This window comes from Diabrotica undecimpunctata, chromosome 9, assembly GCF_040954645.1.
Source record: "Diabrotica undecimpunctata isolate CICGRU chromosome 9, icDiaUnde3, whole genome shotgun sequence".
Classification (NCBI taxonomy): Eukaryota; Metazoa; Arthropoda; class Insecta; order Coleoptera; family Chrysomelidae; genus Diabrotica; species Diabrotica undecimpunctata.
In genome coordinates this window covers 24,192,115-24,218,649 of record NC_092811.1, presented here as the reverse complement: position 1 = coordinate 24,218,649, position 26,535 = coordinate 24,192,115, and the positions used below count along the sequence as shown (strand labels likewise).

Below are 26,535 nucleotides of genomic sequence, written 5' to 3'. Positions count from 1 at the left end.
TGTATACTGGGGCTATTCGAAAGTATCATAATGGGGATCTACCTTTGTCCGACAACACTAGCTTTTACCTTGGTGAACTCCTTTTCAGGAGAAGACATTGGTCCTACAGCAAGCGGCAGAGACAATGATCAAAGCTACAATTCAGAATCTTGCTATAATTATGTACTCGGGTATTTAATCATCTCTGAAAGCGTTGTGGTGTAATGAGAAATTATTAAGATTTTTATATGTATTAGAAAGATTATTTATTATTAAATAATATCAAAATATTATTTAATATTGAAATGGGTCACGATTGTGTAATATCGAGTAAGTAATTGTATCAATATTTTTGTAAACAAGAAGTGTGCTAATTTTTGACGCACGTGTGCTGGATAAGCAGCCCGTGTATGATTGCAAGAACACACTTTGATATTTGAAATGAATAAAATTAGAGATCAAAATAAACTGGGTCTTCGTAAAGTTAAGATGTGTTCCTTTATTCTCCTCTAGCTACTTAACATTGAAAAGAACTTTATCACCGGTTGCCGCAACCGTACCTCACAGCGTTAATAAATCCTATCAAACGACAGAATTACATAACAACTTGTTTTAAAGCTCTGAATTAGTTGCAGGCTACAAATAACAAAGTAGCTGATAGATGAGTGCCTGGGTATATCAGCTGATGTATCAGCTAACGAAAGTCTAGAGTAGGTGTGTTTAAGACCTGAACCCTGTTATCCAGTTTCGTATCAGAAATGTAAAACTGATATACGGAAGTGGTCCCTAGATCAACACCTGGCAAGATGGAACGGGAAGACCGATTGTGTCAGCAGAAGGCCAGTCTTGTTAGGAAACCAGCCAACTGCTTTGAGTAGAGATGGAATTCCGGAGGTAGTACAGGTCCCCACAGCGCACGCTAACATCGCGAGACACAAAAACATCTGTGAAATCAGCCAATTAGCAATGTGTTCCAGGTGTGAGAAGAGGGAAGAGACAGCCGTACACTTCGTGGACGACTTTTCAGTCTTTGCTGCAACCCTCTTACCAAACAACCCTCAAAGAGGTAGTGACGGAGAGAAAGCTTGAGAGGCTTGCCAGTTTAATCAAGCAGACTGGTTGTCTGCTTGACAATCCCGAAGAGGGATAACTCTTTATAAACCTCACTAGGAGAAAACTCATAGGCAAGGACAATGGGCCCAAGACCTGCTTCCAGATGCTAAAGAGCAGCCCTTAGCAAAAAAGCTCGAACGATACAGATTCAGACGATACAGATTCGAATTTTTGGTCGAGTCGATAAAAATGGCACATAGTTTTAAACGGGCGTGTTCAGACGACTCGATCGTATATTGCACTCGGAAATTTTACCGGACACGTCCAAATTTACATTCGATTTTGTCACTACAAATCGTATGTCGCGAGGAGATACAAAATTCGAATCGGACGCCAAATACTCCTTTACACGATTCGTATTTTGTCGAACTAGTCGAATACCAAAAAAGCGTAGGTACGTTGTAAAAAAAGAAATTGTTAATTACTTGTTTACTGTCTCTTATTTAGTTTAGGAGGTATGAGATAGATAACGAGGACGTGGAAATTTTGATAAGTTTATTTATCAGTACATTTTCCCAGATGTTCCCAATACCTTCTGTTTCGACTTTTTCAGTGTTTTAGATACCAATGCATCGTAACACAATAATAGAACTGGAATAATACCTAGGGAATGGCTCCGTTCGACCTTTATACTACTGCCAAAAAAGGCAAATACAAGGGAATGCAGCGAATATCGTACGATAGCTTTGATGAGTCATGCTCTAAAACTGTTCCTGAAAATAATCCATAATAGGATCTATAGGAAATTAGACGTAGACATCAGTAACACTCAGATGGGATTCAGAAAAGGGCTGGGTACAAAGGAGGCTCTGTTTGCAATGAACGTTCTCTCACAGAGATGCTTAGACATGAACCAAGAAATTTACACCTGCTTTATTGATTTCGAAAAGGCCTTTGACAAAGTACAACATGAACCACTAAGACAAATTCTAATAAAGAAAAATATAGACAGCCGAGATATTCGAATTATATGCAACCTATATTGGAATCAAACAGCAAATGTGAAGGTTGAGGGTAGGCTAACAGAAGAAATTCAAATCCGTCGAGGAGTCCGGCAGGGATGCACCTTGTCGCCACTTTTATTTAATCTGTATAGTGAAGCTATTTGTGAACAAGCACTCGAGGAAGAAGATCTTGGTCTGATAATAAATGGTGAGACGATCAACAATATAAGGTATGCTGACGATACGGTTCTCCTAACGGGAACGCTAGTAGAACTACAACATCTCGTTCAAAGTCTCAATATATACTGTAACAGTTACGGCTTGAAAATTAATTTGAAAAAAACTAAATTTATGGTAATCACGAAATCAAAGAACATCAGAGCTAATCTTGTAATAGACAATACAACGATTGAGCGTGTGTCCTGTTATAAATATCTAGGTGCTTGGATCACAGACGATACTGATCAAACAAAAGAGATTAGATGTAGAATAGAAATCGCTAGATCAGTCTTTAATAGAATGCGCAAACTCTTTTGCAATCGTGATATCAATATAAAGTTACGAATACGAATGCTGCGGTGTTATGTCTTTTCTACCCTGTTGTATGGAGTAGAGGCTTGGACACTAAAACAGTTGACCACAAAAAACATCGAAGCTTTCGAGATGTGGTGCTATAGGCGCATTCTCAGAATATCATGGATGGACCGCGTCACTAACACGCAAGTACTCCAAACTTTAGACAAAAGATGCGAAATTCTAAATGAGATAAAAACTAGAAAGATGGAATACTTGGGGCACATTGTGAGAGATGAAAAGTACGAACTTTTAAGAAATATCATGCAGGGCAAAATTAAGGGCAAAAGAAGTGTGGGAAGAAGAAAAATATCATGGCTTCGTAATCTACGTGAATGGTTCGGGTGTAGTTCGATTGAACTTTTTAGGCGCGCTGCTAACAAAGTCGCAGTGGCCATGATGATTTCCAATCTCCGCTAGGAGTGGCACGAGAAGAAGAAGACATCGTAACAAACGTATTGACATCCATTATTTACCGATGGCACAAACTAACTAAAGCTCTGAGCTAAAAATATTTGGTTCGATAATATTTCGTTTCGAATAAATTAACGTATCGTGTATGCCATCTGAACAGGTTGTAAAAATGCGTTAGGCTTTCACGGCCATCGTCTAACTTGTTAAACTGTTTGTTCGGGATGTTAGGCCGTTGTCTTCTGAGATTAGTTCTCAACGTTTCGCCAACACTTACAAGCGAAGCAGTAACATCTCCAGAAGATGCCAACCCCTAGTATTGGCGAAACATCGAGAACTAATCTCAGAAGACAACGGTCTAACAGCCCGAACGAACAGTTTAACAGGTTGTAAGAAGTTTTTTTAATAGATACTAATTAATTATTTAATATAGAGTATAACAGTAAATTGTATAACAATAACGTATCGTAATCGCTCACATCCTAATATTTATGAACTTCGTTCTCTTTTGTATATTTTAGGTTATTTATCACAGTTGTTTCTGTCAGGAAGATTTATGAATGATTAATTATAAAACGATGTGTTTACGTTTACTATGTATGTTTTTAACTAAAATATGATAAGCATAATGATATTTTGTCGTATTATCTGCTTAACGTAAACATTGACATTAAATGTTTATATATTTTAGTAAAACACATCAAAAATTATTGAAATTTCTTTTCTTGAAGTGTCGTTTTCAGTAGCAAGTTATCATAACCATGGGTCACTCATACTCATCTAGTTCCGTCTGGTTTTTATCAATTAGTTTGTTTTTAAAAGTCAATAAAAAGTCTAATAGATCTATTTACTTAACTTTAAAAATATTTTAATCGAAATGTTCAGAAGTAGCAAAGCCATAAATTTAAACGTATTTATATAACAATTTCAAAGAAAAATTTGCCCTCCATTTAAATTTGAAAATATTTTATTCGTCACTACACATATTTTTTAGTTTCCCTATATTCTAGTCAATGCTCTGAAATGTTTGTACTTGATTATGGATTTCCAGATCAAACAGAGCATTTTATACCTATTTTTCTTGTGGCATATAAGATAAGCTTTTACACCATTCGTATAGTTGCCTCCATCTATCTATCGTCCGTCGGCAAATTCAAACAAATATCACCTTTAGTCCAGACAAATTAAGACATGTTTTTACCACCAAAAATGAGATGTTTTAACCAAATCGTGCTTTAAATATAATGGGCAGAATAATTTTGAATTCGGTTCCGCAGTAATGAACTTGCCCTTAAAAGTAGAAAAAAGTTTAATTTCTCTTGATTAATATTCATCGTCTAATAACTTTTATGCAAGTGTTTACTTTAAGGCTATGGCTCCACGAGCGACAGATTGTCGCTAGCAGTAGCAGTAAAATTACGGCGGCAGTAAAGCAATAAAATCATGTCTCCACGAGTGACAGTTTACAGCACGCATATCGCCGCGTTTTGGTCTTGTAGTGGCTCCATGAGCATTAATATGACGCAGCTACAATCAGTGGTATCTTGTCCGTTTATAAATCAATAAAAACTGTTTATTCTCTCTATTCAACTTTTTCTTGTTTAATAATGGCATCTATTATAAAGTACAGTTTGATACGGTTAATTGGGATTGAAAAAAAAAACATCCATTGATTTTTGTTATCTAGAACACCGATAAAGAAAATATTGGATTTATTTCTTTCTTAGAACTTATAATTTTTTGTTATGATTTGAGACAAAAAATTGTATGAAAAAACTTTAAAGTAATTTATAAAAACAAAGAAACAACTTAACAAACACAGAGAAATAAAAAAAAAAACAAGAACAAAAATATCCGATTAAACTGCAATTACCGCTACAAGCGACAAATTACTGCTAGTGGAGCCACAAACGTGCTGCAAATTACTGCTAAGAAATAGGTCGGAGGTCCGGATCTATTCGAACGCGACACGACCTTGACGACGCGTCTCCGTCTCGAAACGAAGCGACAATCTACAGCGCGTGGAGCCACTCAGTATCACTGCTGTTGTTTTCATTAATCAAGCTACATTTTACTGCTACTGCTAGCGACAATCTGTCGCTCGTGGAGCCATAGCCTAAGTTCTAAAATTACTAATTTACAATGAGTATGCGATTGTTTGTGCGATTGTTAAAATACCGGCAAGTGTTTATCTCTAAAGGGATTGGATTTCCAAATTTTTCGTTCAGTTGTTACCTTTGCAACGAGGTTGTTTATAGATGTGCATTTCTTCAATTTTGAGTTGTGTTGAAATATCGTTGTTTTGGGTGGTCGTTATAATTGTAGTATTTTTTTTTTGCTTGTTTTTTCTTTGAACTGTCTATCTGTGTATAAAGAAAATGTTTAGACCATGGGAAAAATTACCTAGAGTTTTTCGTCCATGGGAGCAAGAGAACCCAAGTACTAGTAGAGAAAGTGTAAGTAGACAATCATTTAAGTGAAACAAAAATCAACGACTCTGAGACTGCAACTGAAGAAAAGAGTTTACGACTTCCAAATAAAAGAATTGTTTTGATTGAGCAATCAAAGAAAATTTGTATGACCGTTTAAAAAAATCTGCAAAATGATCCAGAAAATAGTGATAAAGGCAGTATCATAAGAAAAGCGACCTTTCTAATAGGAATTCCGTATTCTACCATGCGTGACATTGGGAAGAGTGGTGTCAAAAAGAGAAAAACAGGATCGGACGCTGGAAAACCTAATCATCTTAATATCGTAACTGCTAAATGTTTAAGGAATTTGGTTTACGAGGAATATGAAAAAAATGTAATACCTACATTTGCATAATTAACTTTGATAAAATAAAGGCAGATATCGAGCACAGTTTTATTAATTAAATCTTGCCCAAGTACTTTCGCTCACAAGAGCATCTTCAGGGGCATTTCGTCAATTTTGGGCTATCTAACAATTCCAGTATGTCATAAACATAAAGTTGAACACAACACTACACTTAACAAGGACAAACAGTTTAAAGTTATTTAAAAAGTCGAAGCTACATTCTGGTCGGCAACAGGAGAGAGAATCATTCTTTTTTTCTTTCTTAAGTATACAGGTATACAAATTCGTTCACTGCTTCGATGACTTCGTTTTCTATAACAAGTGGTCGTAGGATTTGTGATTGCGTGCTTATTTTCATATACTTCGTTTTGTTGGTGTTTATTATTAAACCCATTTTTGTAGCTGATTCTTTTAATACTACATACGCCTCTCGTACAGCGTTTTCCGTTCTCCCAACAATATTGATATCATCAGCATAGGCCAGGATTTGCACTGATTTATTATATATTGAACCAGTGGTTGTGATTTGTGACACACGTATTACTTTTTGCAGAGCCAGATTGAACAGTATACAGGAGAGAGGGTCTTCCTGGCGCAGCCCGTTATTTGTTTTAAAGGGTTCAGACAGTTCCTCCTGAATTCGTACTCTACATTCAAATTTTTCAAGAGTTAGTTTTGTTAAATTTACCAACTGATTTGGTATTCCTAGCTCTTTCATTGCTTTGAACATTCCTCTTCTATTCACAGAGTCGTAGGCTGCTTTGTAGTCTATAAATATGTGATGAGTATCAATGCCATATTCCAGTGTTTTTTTCCAAAATTTGTTTCAGGGTTGCAATCTGAGAAATTGTCGATTTACCATCTCTGAAACCAGCCTGGTATTTTCCTACTATCCGTTCTTTAGATCACTTGGCAATGATCTGAGTCTATGTTTGCGCCTATATAACTTCTGCAGTTTATTAAGTCTATTTCATGCCTTGAATCTATTAAGATATGATCAATCTGACTCATTGTTCTTCCATGAGGAGAGGTCCAGGTTACCTTGTGTATGTTCTTGTGTTCAAAATAGGTGCTAGCGACCGTCATATTTAGAGCCGCTGCTAAGTTTATCAGTCGTAATCCATTATCGCTACTGATGTTGTGTAGGCTATGCTTTTCTATCGTGTGCATGAAAACTTGCTCTCGTCCTATTCTTGCATTCATGCCATCTAATACAATCTTAATGTCATTTCTGGGACATCTCCTGTACGCTTGCTCAAGGTCTTCGAAGAACTGTTCTTTTATTTCATCTGGTTTGTCATCAGTTGGGGCATGTCCATTGATCAAACTGTAATGTTTCTGGAGACTACAAAGTGACTCCGAAAATATATGGTATCCATCCACTAGACATGTACAAGCTAGTGCAAGGTTCCAAAATTCTGGAGAGGTTATCGTGAATAGATGAGTGATGTTTGATGTTTTGTCGAAGCCCAAAATTGGCCATCAATTATTAGGTCTTTATTTAAAAAGCCTCATTTTTGTCAATAATAAGAATTATAATATGCAAATAATAGGAAACGATAAATGCATATACAAAGGGAAAATTAAAAGATAATGCTTGATAAGAATAATCACTGAGAAAATTGAATAAATCAATAAGATAGTAACAAAAATATTAATCTTAAGACAAGAATAAAGAAACATTAATGGGAAAATGAATACTTATTTAAAAAAAAACAAGAGGTCAACAGTAGAATACCCTGAGGTAAAGAAGAAAACTATTGTTACGATAACCTTGAACCGCACCTCGTGGAACATACTCGACGATTTGAATTGCAGTTGTTTTAACGGCGCCGAGAAATTTTTGCTGTGATCTGGAAGCGTAGGCGAATAAGTTTGTCGATAATATAAATTTGTATGGGTAAGTAGATAAATGTTATAAATTAATTGTGTTTTTAGTATTAGTGATAGAAGACTGTACATAAATTAAAATAAACATTACAATATTAAGAAAACGAAAACTAGGGAACGAAATGGATAAATAGATCGGAAAACGTGATAGGAAAAAAAATAACTTTTTTATTTCTAGCTCTAAGACTTGATTTATTAGACCATATATATTTTGTTATCTCCTGAGTTAAAGAAAACTATCAAAAAACGATAAATGAAGGAGCGAAGTGAAGGCCTCAATTCAACACTGGGTATTCCAAGGATAATAGATAGATAGATCGGAAGAAAACTAATAACTTTTTTATTCTTAGGTATAATCTCTAAGACTTGATTTATTTGACTATTTATTTTATGTTACCTCTTGTATTAGAATAAATTATATCAAGCCTAACATTTTAATACACCATTTACATCTCTTAAGTAGTAATATAAGATAATATTATCTGTCCCTGAATATCAATCAAGTGGTTGTTACTATGTAGGTATAAAACTATCCAATTTAATGCCATTTTAATTCTATTTATTGCTTTGGTACATTAACTGTGTTATGGGTACCTGCTTCAAAAACAATTTTTTGCCACTTGGTGTATAAAACACAAAGTTCATGATAATGTTTGTTATTAATTATCATCTGATGACTAATATGCCTCAGGTATTTTGAAAATAATAATTATCTGTTCATATTTTGATTGTTCCTATGCAGATATATTTATTCTATATTTATAATAGATGTAATATACAGAGTGGACCAAACGTCTAATTGAATCGCATATTTCAGAAACAACCTAAGTCAGATTCTAAGAGAACTCTCAGAACCTAGGTTTTGAGAGTTTATCTGAACATTTTCATTAAAAGTGAATTTTTTTTTTATATTAACATTTAAGATTTTTACAATCTGTTTTGCAGTGAAAACAATAAAATAATTTTTGTCTTTACATGACAGAGAGATGTAAGGTCCAGTGACCAAATCATCACGATACAAATTGGCTTGTTTACCGGTAGGATGCGCACATACACTATACGCGAGCACTAAAAGCGGCACTGATCACAATGGCTGGGTGCTGTTGAAGGCGTAACTCCCACTGCTGTAGGCTCTGTCAGGATCGGTGAGGTAGGTCCAAGGGGTCACGTCGCTTCAATCTCTTCGCTTGTTGGTTGTTGAGAAGATTGTGTGCCAGGGTATTAGGATGCACCCGCAGCCTGTTTTGATATTGTTCAAAAGATTTTTTGCACTCTTCAGAGACTGTTAGTACCTGAAGATCTCTATGTATTGCATCATTCTGGATATACCAAGGTGCATTAGCGATTGTTCTCAGAGTTTTGAATTGGAATCTTTGTATTATCATAATATTAGATTTGCTAGCTGAACCCCAGAGCTGTGAGCCATATGTCCAAATGGGTTTTATTATTGTATTGTATATCAGCAGCTTGTTGTCAATCGATAGGTAAGAGTTTTTTCCCAACATCCAGTAAAGTTTTCTATATAAAATTCCCAATTGAAGCCTTTTCGTCCATATATGTTTGGTCCAAGTTAGACGTTTGTCAAGGTGAATACCTAAGTATTTTACGTCATGCTTTTGGGGCAAAGGATGTCCATTGAGGTTAACTTGTGGACATGTACCTCTTCTTAGAGTGAATGTAATTTGTGTGGATTTTGAGGGGTTTACTCTAATTCTCCAGAGTTTAAGCCATTCATTTGTTTTGTTCAGATGTAGTTGCAGTCTCTCTGATGCTATTATTGGGTTGCTATGAGAGGCCAAGAAAGCAGTATCATCTGCGAATGTTGCAAGCGTTAGGTTATTGCTTATTGGCAAGTCAGCCGTATATATGAGGTACAGAATCGGTCCGAGCACACTACCCTGAGGTACACCAGATAGGATGGGGTAGAGTTTTGTATAGGCTTCACTATATTTTACCAGATATCTCCTTTCTGTAAGGTATGATTGAAGCAGTTTAAAGTAAGGGTAAGGTAAATTTTTCTTTAATTTGTACAGAAGTCCTGTATGCCACACCTTGTCAAAAGCTTGAGAGGCGTCTAAAAAGACTGCAGTACAGTATTGCTTGTTCTCGAGACTACTTCTTATTGTTGTGTATAGTCTGTGAACTTGTTCGATTGTACCATGTTGGTTACGAAAACCGATTTGATGGTCAGGTATGAGGCACTTTTCGTCCAATATTGGTTTGATTTTTCGTAGTAGAAGTTTTTCGAAGACCTTAGAGATGACTAGGAGTAGACTGATCGGTCGGTATGAGTTGACATCTTTTGGATCTTTACCAGGTTTTTGTATGAGTATAATCTGTGCCACTTTCCATTGCAGAGGGAAGTAATGCAGACTAAGCATAGCATTGAAGATCATAGTGATTATTCTGTAACAGTCATTGGTTAGTTCCTGGAGGATCTTACCCGTTATGAGGTCGAATCCCGGAGCCTTATTGGGTTGTATCTCATTCTTTATTATCTGTTTTACTTCTTTAATATTAAACTTGGTGATTGGTAGTTCCATTTGATATGGAGCCTGAAGAAAAGAATTAAATGGTTCTTCTTGTTCTAATGGCACTACTCTGTTAAATGGACTAAATACTGTAGAAAGATGTTCAGCGAATGTCTCAGATTTTTCTGTGTCTGTTCTTGCCCATTTACCTTTGACATTTTTTAGAGGAGGTATGGCGTCTTGTGGACGTTTTACCTTTCTCGTCGCCTTCCATAGAGAATAATTGGTGTCTTTGGACGGAGTCAAGTTTTCTAAGTATGTTTGGATCCCCCTGTTTTTCTCTTCTTTTAATAGATTTTTAAGTCTTCTGGTAATTCTGTTTAAATTTTGTTTGTCAATAGGAGCGTGTGTGTTTTGTCACTTTTCCCTAAGTGTTCTTTTCTCATCGATCAGGTTTTTTGCACTTTGCGAACAGTTTATGCTTTCCTTCCATGTTGTTTGTTCAGGAGTAGAAATCCAACCTGCCTTTTGTATGAAGGTAGTAAGTTGTTGTACCGCATTTTCAATTTGTAATTCTGTTTTAAGTGGCAAGTTCGTTGGTATTTGTTCTAGTGCGCTTCGGAATATTTTCCAATTTGGTTGATTATTGGTTAGGACTGGAGGCTTATTTCTGAGTATGATTTTGGAGTATAGGTCAATTAGAATGGGAGAATGATCTGAAGAGAGGTCCCAGCATGATTCTATTGCTAAATAGTTAAGAGAGATACCTTTAATCACACAGAAGTCTAAGAGATCTGGTGTTTTATTTGGATCTGTAGGCCAATAAGTTGGTTCTCCTGTAGATATGTGTTGTAGGTTGTTTCCAGTTATTGACTTCAGCAGTTGTCTGTTGATGAGTGTTCAAAAGTGTTCAAAAGTGAAGTTTGGAGTTAAAAGATTAAACCTAATGTAAGAATTTATCAAAAACAAAAGCATTCTAAATCGTTACTAATCATCATCACTGGCTCGACAACCCATTTTGGGTCTTGGCCTGTTCCAGAATTCTTCTCCAATCTGATCTGTTTCGTGCTTTTTTTCTCCAGTTTTTTATTTTTAAGGTTGTTATATCATTTTCTATTTGTTCTAAGTTCTAAATCTCTTTAAATAAACATTTTTAAATTGGACTTAGGTTGTGTCAGTAATGAAATGTGAGGTTTCAAAACAAAAGTATCTATTACTAAACAATTTTAATATCATACAGTTTATTTTGTGACGTCCTTGGATTCATTGGAATTGGGTCTATATACGCCTTTTGAGTTGGCATTTTAACTGTGACATTGCTTGTTTTTGGAATGAAAACATTGAAGGTACTACATATCGCACCATCAATGTATTCACTAGCTCCAATACTGCCGGGAGCATCAACGCTGTAGACAAAATGATGCAGTTTGGAAATTGAGAACAAAATTCGTTGATCCTTTCTTAACTTCTGTGTCTCGGTCGACGCACATGCAGACTTACAATACCTATGCCACCAGTCTTTAAAATTTATAATACTTTCCCTTTTAATTTCACAGACCGTGAGTAGGTTCTGGGCAAACGGTTCCGTGTACTTATGGATGTCATAAACTAGGTCAAATTTTCTGAGGTTTCTTTTAACAACCCCAAAAACACGGTCACAGGAAGAAATAAGTGACCTCGAAGTGGGAGAAATTGTTGAATTTTTTGAAATCTACTGTATCGGTTAAAGCCAAACACATTTTTGTAACGCAGTTGTTTTTGTTTTGACCTGGGCAGTTGTCAGAAAAATATATTTTTCAATATGATCTAATAGAAAGCTGCAGACTTCATTCGGGCTTTTCGTGCTTCTGCTTCGCGGGAAATATAAAGAACGGATTTTCGTGACTTAATATTGGTGATCCAAAAAAACATTAACGGTAAGCTGCGACAGATAAAATAGGTCTTGTACAGGAATCGCAGGAAATTGAAGGTTCTGCATAAAATCGAAGGCGATTGCTTCTACATCATCTCTTTGAATGCATTCCTCAACTTGATCATGTGGGGCAGTGTAAATTTTTTTACTTCGGCGGCAGTGTACGACTTTTAAGGCAACCGCTACTTTTTTGCTGCTTCACCAAGACTAGGGCTTTTAATTTTTAGACCAAGTTCCTCACAGACATTGCATGTGTCAATTTGTGGCCTACCAAAAGATAGGTTAAAATTTTCATGAAAAAATTTATTGTAGTACTTAACCCTTGGTTAGTGTTCTGCGGTATACCATACCCCAGGTACTCCTTTTATTTCTACAAAATCGAAAGTAGATGAAACAGCGTCTTCTAGCGCCTAGTAGCTGTAGTTTATACATATTTTCTCAGAATGACCTTGTTAGAGATAGTTCAAACACTCCTGACTATGGAGCTGCGCGAAGGCGGAGTCAAATTCACGTAAAGGCAGAAAGGTTCTATTGTAAGCGGAATTATACAGTGCATAATACAATGCGTTTCGCATGGAAGTGGGGACTAAACCAAATTTCGTCTACTGCGCCATGGTCAGGAGTGCTTGCACTATCTCTACCAGATGTACATATAATTTCAGTTTGAATTAGGAGTTGCTCAAAGACGGTTGGGGTGTGTGATACCCCGGTACACTACTGTTGTAACTTTTAGTTGTTTTGTGTTATAGAGGTAAATTTACATATTTTTGATATTTTTTCGACATGTACTATGATTTTTATTTTTGTTTCAGCGATACTGAATTATAGAATAATTATGTCTTACGAACAAGAGCAGGAAAGGTTAAAACGTTTATGGGCGGAGTTTGGCAGTATTTCTGACGATGATAAATCGTTCATTGATAGTGAATCTGAGGAAGAACAAACCGCATTAGAAAGTCAAGAGGCAATCATATTGGAAGAAAGGGCTCAAGGAGAGACAGCACACAAAAGGGAGGATTCTGAAGAAGTGAAGAAGCCTGAAAAAGAAAGTGATTGGGTCAGTTTCTGGTACTAAACGTAATATTACTTTCAATAACTGGTTTACCAGTTATCCGCTCATGATCAATCTACTTCAGACTCACCATCTTACATCGGTTGGGACAGTTAGGAAGAACAAAAGGTAAATTCCAACAGAACTTCTGAACACACAAGGAAGAGAAACTCACAGTTCAAAATTTACCTTCAAAGAAGATATAACGGCTGTCTCATATATGCCAAAAACGTCAAAAAATGTAATCCTCTTTTCTACATTGCATCATGATGATACTATAATTGAAAAAACTGCTGAAAAGAAATTACCTGAAATTATTGACTTTTACAATTCAACCAAGGGAGATGTAGACACATTGGATGAGCTATCTGCTAATTACAGCGTACCAAGAAATAGTCGTCGTTGGACTTTGACACTATTTTTTTCGTTTTTGAATACAGATGGAGTGAATGCTCAAGTTATATATAAAACAAATACCAAAAACGATAAATTAAAAAGACGAATTTTTTTGAAAGAACTGGGTGTGCAGCTGATTTCTGATCTTTGAAACCAACAAAGACAAAACCCTTCCTTGCGTCGACCACTACGTGATAATCAGCAACCAGAGGTACATCAGTTTGGACCTAAGCGACGTAGGACAAGCAGTGGATGTTCTGTTTGTTCAAGAAATAAAGATAGGAAGACTTTTTACATATGCATGCGATGTGATACCCCAATTTGTTTGGAACACGCAAAATAACGTGTTCAAATTGCGACAATTTTGAGGAGTCGTAACTTTTTCATTTTTTAATGTATTTTGACGAACATTTTTTTCTTTAGTTTGTAGAAACTAAAGGTCGGGACACATATACGAGCCAAACGGTATGCATACGGTATGCGAACGTTATATTCGTTAATGTGTACGGCAGAAAAAACTGCTTGCGTACTGTTTCATCGTGACTCGTCGCGAACCAAATTGTTGCGGTTTATTCCACGACTTCAAAGGAAGCTCGACTTTCAGTTTGGACGGCGCTTACTGGACGCAGCGAACATTTTTATTGTCTCATCAAATCGACATTGTGTGAATGACGTGTTCCTTCCTAGAGAGACGTGAGAAAACAGTAAACTGATTATTGTACATATTTTTATTTTTGTTAAACAAGCAAAAACAGAAACATAAATCAGTACCTAAATTATAAATAAAATGAATCATTTCGCACATGTGTGTTCGTTGTTGGTTTGTCGCTTTCCATGGATCGAGATAAGTATGCGATCAGTACGATGTAGAATATTTTTCAAGGATCTGTACGCGTACGATACGTATACCATTCGGCTCGCATATGTGTACCCACCTTTAGGCTGTAAGTTTATTTAGAGTTGTATGATCAATAAAATTTTTCCTAATATCTGAGTGTATTATTGTTCACTCGTGTTTTTTGACTAGGATAATTGCAATATGTTGGATAAATGATGTTTACCATTTAAATATAAGACTTTTACAGTACCATATTTAATTTATTTAAATCATAAATAAGTAAAAAACCAAGATTAACCATTTTAAATGATTAAATTTAAAAATTTTAACTTCCTGCGTTAATTTAGTTTGGGGTATGACATACCCCGGAACACCTCTCGTGCTAATTTATCTAGGCACACTAACGCAGGGTTAACTGTATTTTCATCTTATGATACTTTTTAATAAATAATTAATTCGTGCATTATTTTTATATTAAATTTCGCATTTAAGTACTTAAATTCCATACCAGAGTAATGAGACTCTAACTGGAAATGTAATTATGTGGCTACGGATAAGTTCCCTAGTTCCAGCATCAATAATGTTCCCTTTTATACTTTTCCCCTTTTATCTGTAGGTATCATACCACATACCGCAAGTCTTTTAATTCTCTTTAGCATTTCTCTTCCAATGGCGTGAATACTTAAAAAAGGAATACGGCAGGTTTGCGCTCGACCGTTTTGCGCCCTTACCTGAAATCGACCGGTTTGCGCTTTGCAATTTTCATAATAGAAATATCTAACTACTATAGTTTTCTTAATCGGCCGATTTGCGCTCTCTTGCAATATAATTTTAACTAGGGGACCAACTCGACATCGAGTTTTTTAAATGAAACTTTTATTTTTCGAGAAAAATTAAGAGATCAATACAAACAATATAAGCAAGAATATACATAACATTCATCAATAATAATGCAAGTAAAAAAAAGTGATTATGGAAGTCGACCTCAAAACCGGAATGCAATTTTTAGTTCATCAAATGTCGACATGGATATCTTTTAGCAGTTAATTTTGCATGCTGATCACGAATCCGGTGTCAGATTTGCTCTATCTTGACGTTTTATGCGCGTTTCGGGTCACTTCCGGTGTCGGATCGCAACCGGAAGTACATATTTAGATTCGTCTCGACGAGACCTTTCGATCCATATATACATTGTGGGGTCTAAAACTTAAAGTAAATTTTAACTTCCGGTCATCTCCAAACCGGAAGTGAATTTTTGTACCAGAAGTATATCTTGACAATCTCATACGTAATACTAATAATATTCCGAAAAAATATTTTAATTATCTAATATGGTTTTTGAGTAAAGTGGTGGACAAGAAAAGGGCTTAGCGTTTTAGTATATAAGATTTCATTCTACAATAAGAGTCTGGTGAACCTGCAATGAACAAACTAACATGTCAAATAAACAGAAACATATTTTTCCTTTAGATTTGAAAAAAAAAATGTCAAATCAAAACTAACAAAATTATTAAATTTTTCTAATACTGTCGAACAACAGAGTGTTCTTTAATCTTTAATACCTCTGTTTATAATCCTTCTACCTGGAAGTTAATTGTTTAGATATAATTAGTAACTAGAATTCCCAAAATGAGAGATCGCTGGAACTAACTTTCCTTTCTACCTGATAATGCGAACTGGTAACTACTCATTAACAAAGGGTATGGTAACAGAAAAATTACCTGAAAATTCTACTTGATAATGACCATATTGATGGTCAATCATTTCTATTGCGTTAGTGTGAGTTAGTTATTAGTTAGTGTGAGTTAGTGTTGTAAAAATGGATGTGCAAATTATTGAAACTTCGAAGGGAAAACCATGTGCATTGTATAAAGGGTACAGTTTTCGTATGAAAAAAACAAATAAAGATGGTTCGGTTTTTTGGAGTTGTTTGAAAGAGAAAACTGAAAAATGTCGAGGCCACATAATTATGGATAATAACACAATAATTAAGGAAGCCAAACATTTGTGTAAGCCGAGTGTTGCAGCGACAGAAGTGAAGCAATGTGTCTTCAATGCTCGAAAAAGAGCTAGGGAAGACAATAGTTATTTGCCGATGTCAAAAGTATATCAAGATGAATTTCAAAGATTATATACTCAAGGACTGGATTTTGTGACAGACATCCCAAAATTCTCTTCAGTAAGAAGTGGTTTAAACGATTGTAGAAAACGTGCGCGTGGGCTGCTCACAGATCCAGCGGCAGCATCCGAAATAGTATTTCCAGAAGAAACTATTACAATGAGGGACAAAACGAAATTTATATTTATCGACAAGACCACTCCCTCGGGATACAGAATCTTGGTGTTTGCCAGCAACAAAGCTAGGGAGATTTTGGTTAACAGTAAGGACACTGTATTTATTGATGGAACATTCAAAAGCAGCAGTATGCAATTTAGTCAAATATATACCGTTCATATCGATATTAGTAGTATGTCAGAGGAGACAAATACAATTCCATTGATATTTGCGTTACTTCCTAACAAAACCAAAGAGACATACGATATGTTATTTTCATCAATGAAAGAGAAACTACCAAATTGGAAACCATCTCTTATAAAACTGGATTTTGAACAGGCAGTGATTGGTGCCTTAGAAAATTATTTTCCCGAAGCCAAAATTTCTGGTTTTAATTTTCATTTCAATCAATGTATATGGAAAAATGTTCAAAATATTGGACTTGTTTCTGAATACACTGACAACGAAAAGATACGTTTGCACATAAGAATGTGAGCTGCGTTAGCGTATCTACCCATAGAAGATATCTGATGATGGTTGGTTATGCATTCAAGAAACCTCTCCTATTTCTGAAAAAATTGAACAGTTTTATGACTACTTTGTAAAACAATGGTTGGAAAATACTCACATTACCAAGGAAATGTGGAATTGCCATGATCAAAGACATCGCAGTAATAACGTTTTAGAAGGTTGGAATCATCGTCTGAATACATTAATAAGACCACATCCCAATGCATTCCAATTAGTGAAGTGCCTGGTTAAAGAAGCAGAATATTGTGATCACCTTTATGATCGATTTACTTTCAATCTAGAAGGAAAGCGGCACAATAAAACATATATTGATCTTGATGAAAGAATATCCAAAACTTTACAGAAATAAAAAGATACAAGGGACTTTAGGTTGTGTTTAAGGACATTGGCATATATCCTTAAGCTGCAATAAATAGACAATTTTTTATTCCCAAGAATTTTTTGTATTTTACTGTATAAAAAGTTTGAAAAAAAAACGAAAAAAACAGACAAAAAAAATTAACAAATTAAAAAAAACGAAAAAAAATGAAAAAATAAAAAAAAAACATCTTCTAAACACGCCAATATTTATATTATGTATAAACTATAACAGTCCTAAGCCTGAATGAAGTGTGAAGGGAAGATGGTTTATTTGTATTTCTTTATAGTTTTATAAGAGAGCGCAAAAAAGTCGATATAAGAAAATAATTAGCTACACATCTCCATTAAGAAAGTGTTAAAGCGCAAACCGGCCGATTTCAGGTAAGGACGCAAAACGGTCGAACGCACATCGGCCGACACCTTAAAAAAGCACCTTCGCATATCTTTTTTTTAGTCTGATCAATATTAACAAAGAGCTTGTAACTTCTTCTCTAATTCAGTAAATAGAGGATGTTGCAGTTTTGACATTAATTCATAAAACTAAAAAATTCATAAACAATAGCTTGACGTTTATTGAAAAGTTTTGTAAAATAAATTGTATTTATAACTAAAGCTGACAGTTGTTTATGTATACCCGGTATAGGGGATTGTCGTAAGCCACGCCAATATTTTTTCAAAATTCATATAAACAATCCACAAGGAAAATGAAATTCCTGTACTTAGTTGGCTGTACACCATCAATCACAAAAGTTTATTTAAAATCCTTTATAAAAGGTGTATAACATAAATCCCTTTCGGGTTACATCACAGAATGCATCTACAACCCATTCAGACATCGTCTGAGGGTCAGCAGCAACCTCTAGTGGGGGGTCTTACATTGCCATGTAGGTTATCTGAGAAATATTCAAACATCACAACATAATTTTAAATAAAATGTAAGACATATTAAATTTTATACCCTCTAAAGCAGCGGTTCTCAACCACCGTGTCGCGACACACTGGTATGCCGGGAGAACCTATCAGGCGTGTCGCGAGATTTACGAATACGATATTTTTATTTATATTTTTTTACTTGTTCTAATATACCAATCATGCATTTAACAATTTTTTTAACTATTAAGTATATACCACGTTATACTAATCAATAAAGTGCCAATTCGTAATTGTTTCCTTTCCGTTTTTAAAATTTAACCGACATAACTTGCGTTATGAATGGTTGCGCAAAGCGAGAGATCTTGTTTCTTATCTTTGAGACGGAGCAACACGTGACGTACGCCGACGCGATCCGATTAACCAGTTTTTGCTTTATGCTTTGTATTTGGAACAAAATCATCAAAGCGTTTCCCAAAAACCGCGCGAGTATTTTCAACGTCTACGTTGTTCCATTCAATCATCCTTAGTTATAATGGAAAAATGAATAAAACTCCCAGATAAGGCACTTTTAGCATCATATAAAGTTTCTGAATTGATTGCCAAAAAACAGAAAGCCCATACTATTGGTGAAGAGCTTATTTTACCGGCATGTAAAGAATTAGTTGCTACAATGTTAGGCCCGGAAGCTGTTAAACAAATATCAAAGGTACCTTTATCAAATGACACAGTCCATCGACGTATATTAGATATGTCAATCGATATTCAAAGTAATGTTAGGGAGGTATTGGCAAATACACAATTTGCTTTACAACTGGACGAAAGCACGGACATTTCGGGAAATTGATATCTTTTGTAAGATTTATGTACGGACCGGAAATTATTGAACAGTTCCTATTCTGTCGTGAATTGGAAACAAAAACCACTGGAACTGATATATTTTCTACTGTTGATACCTTCTATCAGGATCACGGACTTAAGTGGACGGATTTTATTGCGATATGTACAGATAGTGCTGCTGCAACGACGGGAAATGTCAAAGGATTTTTAAGTTTCGCACTAAAGAAAAACCAGTTGATAATAATTACTCATTGCTTTTTACATCGAGAAGCTCTGATAGTAAAAACTACGGATGGAAGCCAACTGGGTGAAGTTATTCATACTGTTGTTTCTATGATCAACTATATCAAAACTCGTACGGTGAAATCAAGGGTGTTTGAGAAACTTTGTGAAGACATGGGCGCAGATCATAAAGTCTTGTTATTTCATAGTAAAATTCGTTGGCTTTTGAAAGGAAAAATACTAAACAGAGTTTTAGAACTTAAAGACGAACTACTCGAATTTTTTAAAACAGAAGATGGCCAAAGTGGATTTTGTAAAAATCTTAAAAACCTTCTTTGGTGTGCTAAGTTGGCTTACCTTTCTGACATTTTTAATAAGCTAAATTCTTTGAATGCAACTATGCAAGGACGAAAGGAAACCATAATATCATCAACTGATAAAATAAGTGCGTTCTCCAAAAAACTTACATTCTGGAACTCGGTTATAGAAAAAAATAATTTGACTGCTTTTCCCGAAACCTCTATAACTTTAATTAATCTGAAATCTGAAGAACAGACTCTACTAAAGGAGAGCATGAAAGAGCAACTATGTAAGTTGCAAGAAGGGATAACTAAATACTTTCCTTCTGTCTTGAGTGCTAACTGTGAATGGTTGATTGCATTTGACGAAAACAACGTAAGCAAGGCAGAAATAACCTATTCTGAAAATGAACAACGTATTGAAGTGTATTCTGACACAGTTTTAAAATCAAAATTTAGAGAAGTAGCTCCGGATGTTTTTTGGATTTCAGTTAAGAATGAATATCCAGAATTAGCAAAGAAAGCAGTATCCCTTTTACTGCCGTTTTCGACATCGTACTTATGTGAATCTGCATTTTATACTATAAAAAATATAAAATCTAGCTACCGGTCTCGACTACTTGATGTGGACAGCGAGATGAGAGTGTGTGTCTACAGTTCGTCCTCGGATAGATATACTTTGCAAAAGTCATCAGGGTCAAATTTCACACTAATTTTATGTATTCTTTCTGTTTTGTTTTTTGCTTGTTATGTTCTTACGAAATAAAAAATAATATGTTTAATATATTCATCTGTACTTACCTACCACTAGCAAAAATTTGTACATATAAGGGTGTCGTGAATCTGTAAGGAGTAAGTTAGTGCGTCGCTGAGTAAAAAAGGTTGAGAATCGCTGCTCTAAAGGGTTAGTGGGTTAACTCATGTGCCCGAGTAACAAAACACTGATAATGGGCTTTTTAGTCCAAAAACATTCTGTGATGTAAACCGAAAGGAATTTTAAATTATCTACCTTTTATAAAAGATTTTAAATAAACTTTTGATATAAACAAAATTACAAACAGACCGAAAGACAGACAATGGGAATCACTTTTGAATGAAGTTATTTAAGTCTAACTAATTTATTCTATACAATTTGTAAATTACTGGCATTGTATTTGTTTAAAACAAAAAGCAAACAAGTTTTTTAAACTAAAGTATGTTAAATCTATGAACTTTGCTTTATTTAATCAATATGTGGAGTATATACCCATACAACAAAAGTTCAAAATCCACCAATGAATTATTAATTGTTGTTTCTAAGTAAAGCTAAGTGATATTGGAAAAACATGGTATTGAAAAATATGTTTTTATAACATATTGGTAACTTTAGTAGAATATAAGAACAACAGAAAACCACAAATGTATTGCTATTTAAAAAAAAGTGGAACAGTAGGCGGTACTGTAGGCTAGCATGGAGCTTCATAATGTTTTCTGTATTTTTAAAACTTAAATAATATATTTAACATTAAATAACGTAATTTTATTATATAGGTATTTATTTTTTATATTTTAAACAAATTCTGTTTACTCCTAACACCACCTGTTAACGTTTAAGAAAGCATATGTTGTTTACTTACGACAAAACCATCAAATTCAGACCAAAATAATAATAATAAAATATAAATAAATATCATTTGATAGTAAATTTAATTATTATAAATATAAACTAAGTAAATATATGTTTAAAAATAATAATTGTATTAATATGAAATTATTTTAAAACGAGAATTATTATAAAAATTTAAACAGATGATTTAGTGTTGTCATTATCCGGATGACATTTATGACTTTTATTCTATATTTTGTTAGTTACTTTTCATGTAGATTTTAATTTAAACCTGCTTAGAGTAAATATATGATGAATGGAAACAAATTAATTGAGAGTAGTGACTGCATTAATTTAGACTCAAATATCCTCAGATTAGACTCATAACATTAGCAGGCAATCAGACTAAAAAATGATAAAGCCCTGGAAAAGATCAACTAGAAACAAAGCTTTTTAAATTGTCAAGGTTTGGTTAAGCCATTTTATCAGTTTTTATGGGATATTTGAGACAACGAAAAAATGTACAAGGAATATAGAGCGCATCTAATTTTTCCATTATTTATTTATTTATTTAATACATGGGATAACCCCATTATACAATATACAATATACAATATCTCAGTTAGGATTAAAAACTTGAAATTACTTATAATATAAAAACAATATTAAACAGTTTACAAAATGAGACTAAAAATCTTACATACTAGAAAAAACAAACAAAATATAACAGGAACAAAATTCAACAATCCCAATATTTGGCCTTAGGTTCAAGACCTATTTAGCCAGACAATTGGTTGAATATGTAAAAACAATTAACTCCTACACTTCCTTTAGATTCATGACAATTTCGTAACCGTTTGTTCATTCACTTAATTTCCTAACCTTCCCATTGAAAACCCTATTGGGTGACTATACAAAAAGGATTGAACAGGAACACCTGCTAAGGTGCCCTTCATAGCGACTTTTTTTTACACAAACAATACAGGCAACGGTTAAAGGTAAATGACATAAATGGAGAGACAATGTGAAATACAACAACTAACATCCTACCATTTCGGATTCACACAATACTGAAAAAGAGTTAAAGTTATATTGAAAATATCAAAATCGCGAACATTTAATAGCCCCATGTATCTATCCAATGGGTTGTGAATACCATAAGTTGTTCTATGGAAAGCAATATTGAAAACATTGTGGTAACATAGAGATTGATGAGGAACATTAAAGTTAATCTGGCCTAACAGGTTTGGAAAATCAATAAATCCATGTATGACCTTTAATTTTCTATAGATATAGCTCCTGACATATCACCACGGTTCTTGAGTGAGGGTAAAGATAATTGTTGTTCGATATGGGAATAATCCTGATTTTCAATAGTAGTGTGGACATGGTAAGTACAATATCTCAAAAATTTATGCTGGACTCTTCCTATGGTATCAATATTGTTCTAAAAATAGGATGACCAAATAACTGAACAGTATTCCAAAATAGTTCTAACTAAGCAACAATACACTAATCTCATTGAATCAATAGAGAAATACTTGCAATTCCTAGTAACGAAACCAAGAAGTTTAGATGCCTTTATTGAAATAGAGTTTATGTGGTCACAGAAAGTAAGCTTCTCATCGAAAATTACACCTAAATCCCAAATAGAAGAAACATAATTCAGTGGCTGATTATTAATAGTATAGCTTGTTCCAATTCTATTGACTTTACCAGAAAAACTTATAAAACAATATTTTTTTACATTTAAGTGGAATTTGTTCTGATTGCACCAATTTTGTAGTCAGTCTAAGTCATCTTATAGCAAGTATATGTTACTGTGATACTATACAAATGACAACCTATCTTGACTCTTTGACTTCTCCCAGATGTAGAGTTTTTAATCCATTCAACAAACCTAACATGGAAGCCTACATTAATTAATTTGCTCAAAGTATTTGGTGATCTACACGATCAAATGTTTTGGAAAAATCTGTGTATATTGCATCTACCTGTTTATGGTCTTCCATATGTAATAATATATCAGACTTATAGCAAACCAAGTTTGTTGCAGTGGATTTTTTGCTATGAAAACCATGTTGTGATTGAGATATTAAGCCTTTACATAACCAAGAAAATTGCTTTGCTATAAGACTGTCAAAGAGCTTAGGGATTGCACATTGTATACAAATGCTACGATAATTTTCAATATTGTCTTTCTGGCCATTTTTAAATAAAGGAACAACATAACTTTCTTTCCATGAAGAAGGAAACATAGAGGTTTTCAGAGATCTATTAAACAATATAACAAATGGTATTACAAGGGTACAGACATACTTTTTTAATAAAAAATAGGCACTCCACCTGGACAAGCAGTGGGCTTATTGGGCAGCTCATTTATGCCATTAAAAATATTGGTCATGGTAATCTTAGAAGGACAAAAATATTTGTACTTAAGTTGCTATTTAATGGATGGATAGGTATGTAAAGGTTGTTGTTATTTGGTGAATACACAGTTTGGAAGAAGTTCATAAATAAATTAGCTATGTCTTGACCATTTGTTGCAGATTGGACTTGATAAAATAAGCAGTTAGGTAGGTTATGACTAGATTACTTATCACTGACATACTTCCAAAATGATTTTGGATCATGTGTTATACCAGTATCTATAGGTTCCTTTAATATAGTTGCTTAAGCAAATTTCAGACAGTTGTTTACATTAGGTGGGAAGAGAGTTTCCCACCCAAGAGTGTACAGCTCTTAGGTGGGAAATTCTATTACAGTAATCAACAAAACAATTATTAACATAAATATAGTGGGCATAGTCTTTCTCCAGAGTCAGTCTTTTAAGATCAGCAGATAACCACTTGGGAAAAGTTGAAGTTCTATATTACTTCAATGGCACGAAGTAAGCAATTCCTATAGAGAGAACTCCATAGAATAACTTTGTAGCAACTTCAACATCATTAACCATACATACCTGCCAATCTATTGAAGCAAGGAAGTTGTTAAGTGCAATGTAATAGCCATCCCGAAAATCATAGAACAACTCATCATAAACCAACTTATTTCTATTTGTTTCTTTCACATCGAGGTTTAAGCAACATTCATAGCCCACATGATGGATGCTAGGATCTACAAGGGGGTCACTTGTTTTTAAGATATTAAGCTCCCTAACATTAGAAAAAACTAAATCCAAAAATACATTACGATTATTGGGAATATTATTATGTTAATACAATTTTACAAAACCAAAGGCTTGAGCAATATTCACAGCTGAATCACCTGCATGACAATGCACCATTACACTAAACTCATCATTCTCCCATGATGCATTGGGAAGATTGTAATCACCAAAAGCATAGATATCTTGTGCTGAGTATTGCAGAACAACATTTTCACAGTTTGACAATGCCAGTTGTATACTTTGTTAGGTAATTGTGGAGGTATGTTAACACCACTGACCACAAACTTGATTTCATTAAGTTGACATACTTAAGATATTTATATATTTGCTCAACCCGATCTTCACGAATTCTAATGGTGTGTGATTTTAGTTTGTTATTAACAAAAACTAGTTCACCACCACCACTCAACTTTGCACTGACCATCACATTTAATTTCACAATCAGTTATGTTATCATTCAAGTTACTCTTCATTAAAATAATTATATTGTACAAGCAGTAGGAAATACTTTTCAGGATCTCAGATATCTTTGTACCAATACCTCCAACATTTTGATAAAAAACTGTGAATGGGAAGGATACTAATTTTTTTGTAGTTTAACTTCAAAAACTGTAGGAACACCACTGCAGTATCTAATGCATAAGAAAGGTGATAATTTATTTGTATGAACTATGTGCAAGCTACACTCCTCAGTCTGGTATACAGTTTCCATTAGTGTCTTACAAAGAAGGTTGTCTGTATATAATGAAGTAACATTACAATATTATGAGTATGGATATCTTCCTGGTAAAGGTGAACTATTTTAGTATATATGATGCAAAATGGCATTGAGGTATCAATAATACTTGTGGCAGTAACTTTGAAGGACTTCCAAGAGAAGGTATACATAGAAGGAAAGTCTAGTAGTTGTTTTTTTGTACATATGAGAGTGTAATAGAGGATTCTCTGTCTGGTATTCTTTTTAACAAGGCTTTTCACACCTTTTTCTTAGACATCTGTTATAAACTGGTCATACTGAAGTAAGTTGGCTTATTATATATTAAAAACTCTTATGGCAGTAAAAAGATTGAAGCCAAGTGGAACCATTGTACACAAACCAAAAAAGGTATGTGCTTATCAAAGACAGATGAGTTCTTCCTTCAAATTTTTGGAAGAATACTTTGAGGGATCTTAGAGCCAGTAATGGAAGATATTTAGAATTATAAGTAATTTTTTAACTTAGCAATACCTTGGAGTAGAAAAGGGTATATCTAGTTTGTAAAAAATGTATGAATGAAAAAAAATGTAATCGAATACTATGCCACAATATATGTAAGTAATTAGGTAATCTCATTTTAATCTCTTTTTATGGAATTTACTGGTAATGAAAAATAACAAAAGAAGAGATTCTTTTATTTATATAGGTTAACTTTGTTGACAGAAATTGATACTTATAACCAAAATCAAAATAAAAGAGCTAAGTACCACAGTTGATATCAATAATAAGGGTCTTCCTGTATGGAGACATTTAATTTAAGATGTCTTAAAATAAATCTAAATTTAAATCTAATAAATGTAGCATCATTCCTTAGATAAAAAACAGACCATTACAAAAAAAACTAAGGGCAGCTATGTCTTTACTACAGAATTTGTTCAAAATGTATACTTATATGAAATTAAATTAAAATAGTGTAAGTACTAATAAAGTTTTTAAGAAAATTAAAAAACTATCCATCTACTTGAATCACTTGTATCAGCACTTAAATCTCCTAATCTTATCCTAATTAGTTTTGAAGGATGAGTGAAGAGCAAAAATGTAAACAATAATTTATAGGTACAAGGTATTATGAGAGTACAAAGTGCAAAGTCCATCAATTTCTGTTATTATTAGATTGGCCAATTCTCACATGGCTTACATAAACTAAAACAAACCAAACAAAAATCATATGTGAAAACAGAAACATTCTGTTACAATGATGATACCAAAACGGCAACGGAAAGTAATCAATT

General features: G+C 34.1%; 1 protein-coding gene across 3 annotated transcripts in view; it reads right to left on the bottom strand.

The window, feature by feature from the left end:
* whd (carnitine O-palmitoyltransferase whd) overlaps positions 1–26,535 on the bottom strand; it is a 100,489-nt gene that overhangs the window by 73,174 nt on the left and 780 nt on the right. Inside the window, exon 1 of one of the 3 annotated variants that reach the window (XM_072542949.1) lies at positions 20,594–20,748. The exons of the other annotated variants lie outside the window; for them this stretch is intronic. The gene's annotated coding sequence lies outside the window, so the exon portion shown is untranslated. Of the gene's footprint in view, positions 1–20,593; positions 20,749–26,535 lie in introns of those variants that run through there. 3 annotated transcript variants of the gene reach the window in all.